The sequence below is a fragment of the Ailuropoda melanoleuca genome, chromosome 9 (assembly GCF_002007445.2).
Source record: "Ailuropoda melanoleuca isolate Jingjing chromosome 9, ASM200744v2, whole genome shotgun sequence".
Lineage (NCBI taxonomy): Eukaryota > Metazoa > Chordata > Mammalia > Carnivora > Ursidae > Ailuropoda > Ailuropoda melanoleuca.
The window spans coordinates 51,839,865-51,849,620 of record NC_048226.1 but is presented as its reverse complement, the minus strand read 5'-3'; the positions used below and the strand labels follow the sequence as shown (position 1 = coordinate 51,849,620).

The following is a 9,756-nucleotide window of genomic DNA, read 5'->3' as shown; positions in this document are numbered from 1 at the left end:
AGGGGAAGGGAGGGATCCCCTAAATTTCTAAAGGACATGCTTTGGCTAAAAAGCAAAAAATCTTGTATGTGTGGATTCTTATATATAAATAGTAAATCACCAAAGAGCCAAGGCTATTATTCTATTTTCTTTTTTTTTTTTTTTTAAGATTTTATTTATTTATTTGACCAGAGATAGAGACAGCCAGCGAGAGAGGGAACACAAGCAGGGGGAATGGGAGAGGAAGAAGCAGGCCCACAGCAGAAGAGCCTGATGTGGGGCTCGATCCCATAACGCTGGGATCACGCTCTGAGCTGAAGGCAGACGCTTAACCGCTGTGCCACCCAGGCGCCCCTATTATTCTATTTTCTTGTGGCTCACCTTTCTTGTATCCTCCTCTGTCTTCTCCTTGCTTTTCTGTTCCTCTTCAGTTTTTTTCTCTTCCCTCCTCTCAACCTCAGGAAAGGAGCAAGAAACAACAGTATTTGCAGCACCAGGTTTTGCTTGAAATTTCAGTTTAGGCCAACGGTCTTGGAAGTCAGCTTTGCCTGCCATATGACAAGAGGAAGCAAGACACCAAGCATCAGTAGTGGCTGTGACTAGGTAAACAGATGGAGCTACCAGGGGCATGGAGATAGTGGGCTTTATAAATCGGAGATGGTGGGACAGGCAGCTCCACTATTGCTTCTACAGACATAAGAAAAAAATTGCAAGTAACCTCTGTATCCATAGTGAAAGGCACGGAAGACGACCGAGGCTGCTCTGCCACACCCCCCGCCCTCCCTCTGCCATTCGTGCGTGTGGGCCAGACGGACAGTCCTCACACCTACCACGGTCTAGGGAAAATTCTATTCCCTCATACGAAATGGTGAGCACTGAGGAATGTTCAGACGCTTTACAAAATTCTGTCTCTCATTCCCCCCCCCATATTAACAGACATAACAATAACAACAACAGAAAAGAAATTTACAATTAGCATTGAAGAAATCCCAGGGGCATTTCTATCAGCATGCGCTGACGTCTCGTATTTTACAGCTTTCAAGACTCTTACTATAGGTTGCTGGGGTTAATTCAGGTCCTTCTTTCCCTGGGATAATTTGAGAATAAAATAACAAACATTGGAACTAAAATGGTGTAGATAATAATAGTGCTGGGGGCAGAGGGGATGGATTAGGAGCTTTTGACATCTCATCACCCTCAAACCTGAAAATAGCCTAATTGGAAGCCCGATGAAGGTAATAAATGAGAATTGTTAAATAAAAGCTAATGATTTCAAAATATTAGGTTTTTGAAATTAGGTAGGTAGATGAGAAAATGTGGTAGTATTGATTTCGGATTTGCAGCAAAGTACCGTGAGTGTGATTTCCGTGTCCTTAACTAGCTCAGGCAGGTTCACCTAAAAATGAATGTGAAAAGTAGAAAACAACACTTCAAGGGTCTGAGCCTGCCAGGCAGTTAAGTGTTTGCCTTGGACTCAGGTCATCCCGGGGTCCTGGGATGCAGTCCCCCATCAGTCTCTTTGCTTAGCGGGGAGTCCGCTTCCCCATCTCCCTCTGCCCCACTCCTACTTGTTCTCTCCCTTTCTCTCTCTCTCAAAAAAAAGGCCTGAGCCTGCACTGTCCAATAACATAGCCACTAGCTACATGTAGTTATTAAACTTAATTAAAATCAAACACAATTTAAAAACTAGTCCCTCATTCGTACTAGCCACATTTCAAGTGCTCCATTGCTACCTGGGGCTAGTGGACGCCATATTGGACAGTGCAGGTAGAGACAACTTCCGTTATTGCAGAATGGGCTAGCAGATGAAACATTTGTGTGCTTACACTCGTGTTAATGTTAAAAACGTTAAAGGGGTAGGATTTAATATTTTGAAAAGCATTTTTTATTAGAGATATTATGGTGGTGATGATGCCGATTTAAACTTAGGAATATTTCTATTAAGAGGAAAGATTAAGCAAGAGTTTTTAATTCATTTTAATTAATTAAACTACAGTCAGTAAGGCATGTAATCAATAACTAAGTAAATGATAATCAAATCTGAAAATTTAATTTTAAGAATTCATCCCAGCAATAGCATATCCTCTAGTATAAGGAAATCATTATGTTCGAGAAGCATATAAACAAAATTAAAATGGAGCTTTGCTGAAAAAAATTTTCAAAAGAAAACACAACTTGAAGGAAAATAATAAGGGATGAAGTCTAGCAGAGGCTATTAGTACAAAATTTGGGGGGGAAACAGGGATAAGAATTTGTAAATAAAATCAGCAAAGAAAGGGAAAGAAAGGCCCATGAATAAATCTAAAGCTTTGGGGAAGATAACATGAAGAAATTTAGAGAAACATTTGCAAAAAATATGACAAATATTTGCAAAATACTAGAGAAGTATTTGCAAAAAATATGACAATAGGATGTTTAATATGGAGAGTTCATACAAGTGGGAAGGAATATCCAGACTCTTGCAGGCATATGGGCAAAGGATAAGAAAAGAATTCGCAGAAGGGAAATAAAACTTGAACACATGGGGAAATACTTTTCTTCGTTAATGACGAAAGAAATAAATTAAAACAAAATGAAGTTTGATGGAACATTTATCAAAGTAGCAAAGAGAGGGAAAGATGGAAAGAGTGTGATATGATCAAAGCAAGGGCCAGAGCGGGAAACCAGCTGGTTGTCAGAATGAAACTCATGGCAACTCCTTCAGAAAGCCATCTAGTAAAATGTAGCAAGAAAATGCTCACTCTCTTTGACCACTAATTCCACTTCTGGCTCCGATTCTAAAGAAAGAACCCAAAAGATGTATAATACTTTCTGTACAAATGTTGATGGCACCCTATCTCAAATACAGAGACGTCATGAAATCATGATGGCACAGTGGCTTGACAGAAAATTCTGTGGTAAAAATTATGCTATTATTCTTTATTTGAAAGTGAACTATGTGATATTCGAATACATTTTTAAGTCATTTGAATACACATAAGTCAAAAATACAAAAAGTGGGAGACCCCCTTTGCCTCTTCTCTCCATCCAGTTCACCTCCTAGAGCTTGGAAGGTATCCTTCGGACACTTTCATATCCATCTATCCATTTTTCCATCTGAAATCATACTATGTAGGAGTGGATAGCATACTTCATGTGGTTTTGCTTTACCCACAAATGAGATCATGTTTAAATATTATTTTATAACTTGCCCTTTCCACTTCGAAATTTGAGCCCCTGCCCTTGTAGGACACATTGACTTCCCTCACTCTTTTTAGCTGCTGCATAGTAGTTTACACATTGCCAAAGGCTTCATTTTAAACAATTCTCCTATGGATGAATATTTATGTTGTTTTCCACATTTTGCTATTAAAACCAGTGCTGAAACAAGTCTCTCTGTGCTCCTTTGTGCTCATGTACACTGTTTCTTCAGGATACATAGTGAGAAGTGGATTGCCGGCTTCAAATGACAAGTGCATTTTAGATTCCTTTTTTTTTTTTTTTTTAAGATCCCATCCATTCACTTGACAGAGAGAGAGACAGCCAGCGAGAGAGGGAACGTAAGCAGGGGGAGTGGGAGAGGAAGAAGCAGGCTCCCAGCAGAAGAGCCCGATGTGGGGCTCGATCCCAGAACGCTGGGATCACGCCCTGAGCCAAAGGCAGACGCTTAACGACTAAGCCACCCAGGCGCCCCGCATTTTAGAACTCTGATCAATACTGCAACAGTACACACAAGTACCCATTTCTCCATATTCTCAGTAATATTGCACATTATCAAAGCATTAACATTTCTACCTCTCTGATAGGTGAATAGTATATCTAGTTGTTTCAATAATGTGGAATTAGTTGTATTTTGGTATATATTAATTCCTGATTTTATATTAAAAATGTTTTCTAATCATCTTTCACTTATTTTAAAACTTTTTAATAGTGCCTTTGTCATAAAGTAAAATGTTTTTTTGGTGGTCAAATTTATCAGCCTTTTGCTATAGCTCTGACTTGATATCTTTTTTTAAAATGCCTGTCATTCCCCAGAGATCATAAAAATATTTATGCATATTTTCTTATAATATCTTCATGATTTATTTTTTTTCCTACTAGCTCATAATCCATGAAGTTATACTGCAATGTGTGAGAGAAAATCTCACATTATAAAACCAGGTGGAAAAACAATATGAAACAAAAAAAACAATGATATATAGAAAAGAAATTAAATGTATCAAAGCAATAACAGAGTTATTTTTGGGTAGGGAGATTAGATGCAATTTTTTTTCCTTCTAATTGTTTCTGTTTCAGATGTTAGATAGTATTGGTTATATTTATCAACACATGATGGCTTTTTTTTTTCCTGCCTAGTACTGTAACCATCCTTTTCCCCTTTCTCCCGGTGGTTTGGTGAAGGCCTCCAATCACAACACTCCACCCTTGGCCACAGATGCGGGCTCATGAAGAGTCCTTCACTGGGATTTCCCTAACTGCAGCAGACGGCAAAGAGCTTCCCTGCCCATGGTCACAAGGCTGACAGGTATGTGGCCAGAGCTGCCGAGACCCGGTTCTAGTTGACCAGATAATGAAACAAATGACACACGCTCAGAGAAAGATAGAGGCAGAAAGACAGGACCACACATCATGTAAGCCTGCAATCTAATTTTCCTCAAGCTCGGGCTCGTCTGCGGTTGAGTTACCTGGGCTGATAAATCCCTTTCCCCCCTTTTTTTCTTTAGGGTGACTAGGATTTCAGTTACTTGTACCAGAACGGGACTGGATGGAAAAAAAAAAAACTATAGAAGGAAAGAAGATGAGATGAAAGCCTCAGAGATATGAAAATGTCATTAGTAGGAAGTAAATATGCATTTAGACTAAAGCAATCCTCACTTTGTAGAAAGGGACACTAATACAAATAATATAAAATAACAACTACTTGGTTTATAGCCATTAGGGCAACTTATTACCAAAGAGAGAGCTAGTAAAATAAGATGGTAGCAAGTGTATGCATAATTTCATAATTTTTGCATTCCCAGAAAAGCAGGGATGCCCCCTGAAATTAAGGGTGACGTTGGTAGAAACAGAGATTGTGGTCTTAAGATACAGCACCTCAAAATAGCTTTGAAGAGATGTCTGTAAATAAACATAAATACGTACGTGCATACATGTAAAAATAAACATATGTACATACCTTTGTAGGCATGTATAATAGACTCCATTTGTGGATTTTAATAATGGGCGCTTGGCTTAATCATAAAACAGACTTCAGGTCAATAACACATCACGGAACTCAAGAGTCAGAAGACCTGAAAGAGTACAATTCATTCATCTTAGAGTTGTGAACCCTGCAGAGACTAGGGGACTTAACTAGTGTCCCATGGCTAAGAATCCCCAGAACAGGATTTGGACTCAAGCCTCTGGGACACCAGTCCGGTGTTCTTTCCATTGCTTTAACGTGCCAATATGAGATCACACACACACACACACACACACACACACACACACACACCGCATACACCCCAAAATAACAAATATGTGTTACATTTTAAAAGGACAGTTATTGGTATCATTTTTATACTAGCTTAAAAAAATTCAAGACTGTGGGGGGTATTTTAAAGAATCATGTTAAAAGTACATTGTGTTGTTAAAGAGGGCTTAACTTAATTGCTCATGGAAGAAACATTTATCTGGGTGGAGGTTTATGCTTGACTTATACAGGCTTTCAGCCTGAAGGTTGTAATAAATGAGTTATTCTCTTAGCCTTAATCTATTTTTCATATGTTGAGATGACAGTCATCATCTGAAATCATATTTAAGGTTCCCAGAAGTGTGGAAAAACCAACCTAATCTTACTTTTATAAACTGTTTAAAGGGAAAATTTTTACTTTTAGCTTTAAAATAACTTTTAGAAGGAGGTACCATTCTCAGGGAATCCAGTGATTGAAGGTTGACGAAGCCATGAAAGAGAAACTACTGATAAGTCAAAGCCCGTTGTATTTCTGCCCTGGTTATGCGTATGCCTCACTGGATAACCTCATTTGATTTGAGGGGCATGATTATTGTTTTTCTGAAGACTGAATTTTTAAAAATTGAACAGAATGTCAAATTGAGCCTGATTTTTTTATTTTTTTGCTATAGTTTCTCAGATCCATGTTTTTAAAAAAAATGTTCAGAGTAACTTTGGAGCTCAGAACTCGAAGGTTTAAGAATTATAAGAAATCAGGCATGAGGCAAACTGTTGTGTGGTGGTTATGGAGTGGTTTTTACTGCAAAGCCCATTCTCAGTCTTCCTCATCAATGCTTCTCACACTGTTTGGCCGAAGGACCCCGGATACAGAGGAGAATGGATCCTATCCAAGGTTAAGAAGAGGGAGTTCCAGTTAATGCTTGACAAGGCCGCTGCTGCAAGCTCTCATTCAGATTTTACATTATGCTCCATAGTATTCTTATGTTTAATACACGTATTTATGTTCAATATATATGAAATATTATATATATTAAATACATGTAATAATAAATCATATTAAATATAATTTTAGATAATTATAAGTATAATTATCATTTAATAACAAATAAGAAATTAAGCATATTAAATATTATTTATTTCTTTATGTTAAACATCTAGCACTCTTCACCCTCTCCTCTGCTTTATTTTTCTCTATAGCACTTATTGGATCTGTTAAACCCTATAATTCATTTGTTTTCTTTGGTTATTGTCTACTTTCCTCCCCACAGAGGGTTATTTTGTTCACTGTTGCATACCAGTGGCCAGAACAGAGCCTGGCACTCAGCAGGGCTCAATAAATACATACGAATGAATGATGGAATGTTTCATCTGATGATGTGCTAAATCAGACTGGAAGATGTGTCTTCCTTATCCTATGACTGAGAGGCACGCCTCATCCTCGGTGGGAAGCGTTCCTAGTTTTGGGAAGTAAAAATGTGTTATGTTTAGGGAACGTGGGGGAAAAGCAGCAATGACCCATTTGCCTGGCACCATGAGTATTTTTTGACTTCTGAGTCCATGAGCACAGAGTGTCATGAGCCCATATCATGAGATATTTCTTGATTCCTGATGAATTGGGTAATTTGATTTTACTTCCCCACTAAATGTCCTCTTATTTCATAAGATTGGTCTTTGGTGGCCTGCACAACGCTGCTTTCCCTGCCCATCTAGCTCCTTCTCACCTCTCAAAGCCTAGATTGAGCCAAATTGCTTTTGTGACATTAGCCTGCTCTTCACGGTCCCAATATTAAGGCCAATTTTTTTCTCCCATTCAGAGGGCAGTCTCTTGGGCCAAATGGGGCCAGGGAATGGGTGTGTATGAGCTCTGCAGAGGTGCCCTGAGAGAAAGAACAAGCTGATTTCAAAGCACATATAGCAATTTTGAAAGAAAGTACAATGGTGTAAATTAGTATCTCTTCTATTAATCCACAAATACAATCACTGACTCACTTAACTTTGTTTTTCTGCTCAGTTCTCAGGAAAACATTTACTTTCTCTCATCTATGGCAATTTCAGACATAAAAAGCTTTATCCTTGGCCTGACCATCGCCCCTTGGTAAGCTGTAGTCAGGCTTTAAAAGCATGTTCTTGCTAGTTATTGACAGTTCTCAGTTTACTAAAAGGAGAGCTACACTGTTATTCCTTGAGAGTAACCCAAGCCATTGTGTTTATATACTACTATCAGTATATTTAATATAATGAGCTTTTATATAGACCTTCCTTGTCCTAGCCACTCTTCTAAGATGAATGCACACATTAACTCATTATCCTACAAAAGAAATTTTTATTAGGTAGGTGCTCCTATTATCCCCATTTTACAGATGAGGAAGCTGAGGCATAGAGGGATGGTGAGTAAAGGCATATAGCTGGTAAGTTCTAGAGCCAGGATTCAAACCCAAACACTTTGGTTCTTGAAACCACATATGTAACCACTAGCCCACTTGTCTCACAGTTTTGTTCCCTTCTGTCACCCTGCCCATACCTGCCAGCCAACTCCTTGCCCCTGATCTTTATTCTTCCTGGTCAGAGAAAGACCCTGCTGCCTCTCTCTAAAATCATCTCCCAAATCTACCAAGGTAAATTTCTTGCATTTGGGATGAAATCACTTCAGTGACCCTTCTTTATTCTTTGGAAACCCTCACTAATACTGATTAGTTCACTTCTTGGATGGCCCCTGCTGTTGCATGCTTTGATCAAACCCACCCATCTGTTAAAATGCTCAAACTATTTTTTCTCTCTGAATTCTTGAATGGAATAATTACAAATGAAAAGTTCAACCAGGAAATGCTATAATCTAAACGGAGTTTGGTGAAGATGAGCCTGGTGGTCGTGTCTGGAGGGGGTTTAGGAGGGGGTGTGTCGCTGAGAAACTGGGTGTAGAGAGTTCTGTTAGAAACTTCCAGTTTTGAAGTCATGAAATACCATAGGAACTTTGGAAATGGAAAGGAAGGGGTGGATGCAAGAGGCATTTCAGAAAGAACAATGGATTGGACTTGTGGGCAACTGCCTCTAGGGATAAAGTAGAGAAGGGAGTTAAAATGATACCACTATTTTGGGCCTAATTATTCGAGAGTGTCATTACCTGAAATAGGTATATCTGGAAGCTAATCTGATTCAGGGAGAACAAAAAGTTCATTTTAGAATCTTTGTCATCATCCCAGTGGAAATGTTCAACAGTTGGAAGACACCATAAGTGAACATTTAATGAGCTCCCTTCAAGTGTCTAACAGGGCACAGGATGTTAAATCTCCTACAGTAATTACCGTAAAAGGAAGCTGAGGGTGAGGACATCTACACCGGCCTCATGGAAGCACTTGCCAGAGCATTTGGTGAGTTAGCCCTTCCTCAGACCTCCCCTACAAAGACAGAATGTGGCATATGATTTCTATGTAAAAAATATGGCTTACTATAGATCCTAATCCCAAATGGTACCACATGACTTTATCACACCTAGAAATCCTCAGAAAGTGACAGTGTCATTAGTTATATGGTTATGTGCTTGATTTCCAGACTCTTATTTCATATTAGCTTTTAAAAATAACAAACTCAGGCAATCTTGAACTCTTGCCCCAGTCTGTTTCTCCAAAGGCCTCAATAGTGCCAGGGGTCTACGGGCTGGATGGTGAGAGCTGAAAGCTTCTAGGAATGTAGCCCTTATAATCAGGCACTTAAGGTAAACATGCAGACAGGAAAGCTGAAAGACTTACAGAGTTAGCACATCCCGCAGGGAGCTCAATGGGCAGGGCCTAGAACTGCCCTCGGTCAATGAGACTGAGAGAGTGGCAGGCAATGTCATGAACCAGTATCTCAAAAACGCAAATGAGTCTGATGATTCATATTAGCAAGTGGCCCCAAATCTCAGATTGATATACCTTCTCGGGTTTCACGTAAGGTCAAGAGTAGTCCCACGCACTGCAGAGACCGTGAAAATGACTTGCGGCAAATCTCTTCCTTCGAAGTCTGAGTTTGACCAACAACCCTACTTGCAGCAAAGTCTTCCGTCCACCCTGCACAAGGAATCATCCGCGGCGGGATAGCGTTTGCCCCAGCGTCTGGGCCGAATGCTGAGAAGCACCAGATTTGCGGAGGCTGAGGGTAGGGGAAATAAATCCAGTCCGGGTTTTGTCTGAACGGGGGTACCGGAGAGCTGTGAGGAATGGCTCGCGAAGAGGGGGGCGGTGGTGGAAAACACACAACACAAACAGCTCGCGCGGAGGGACGGCAGCTGTAGGCCAGGACCGCGCGGGCGCAGCGGGCCGGGAGAGGCGCGCGCGGGCCCGGCCACCGGCCGCATGGAGCGCAGCGCG

General features: G+C 40.1%; 1 protein-coding gene and 1 long non-coding RNA gene across 2 annotated transcripts in view; one reads left to right on the top strand and one right to left on the bottom strand.

Annotated features, from left to right (window-relative positions):
• Positions 1-284: 284 nt before the first annotated feature.
• LOC117803762 lies at positions 285-9,292 on the bottom strand. The gene is made up of 3 exons (XR_004627831.1): positions 9,157-9,292; positions 5,135-5,249; positions 285-527 (listed from the first exon to the last, which is right to left on the bottom strand). It is a non-coding gene; the product is annotated as an uncharacterized LOC117803762 (long non-coding RNA).
• Positions 9,293-9,420: 128 nt separating this feature from the next.
• Positions 9,421-9,756, top strand: part of ZNF704 (zinc finger protein 704) — a 231,783-nt gene continuing 231,447 nt past the window's right edge. Inside the window, exon 1 of the mRNA XM_019807632.2 lies at positions 9,421-9,544. The gene's annotated coding sequence lies outside the window, so the exon portion shown is untranslated. The remainder of the gene's footprint in view (positions 9,545-9,756) is intronic.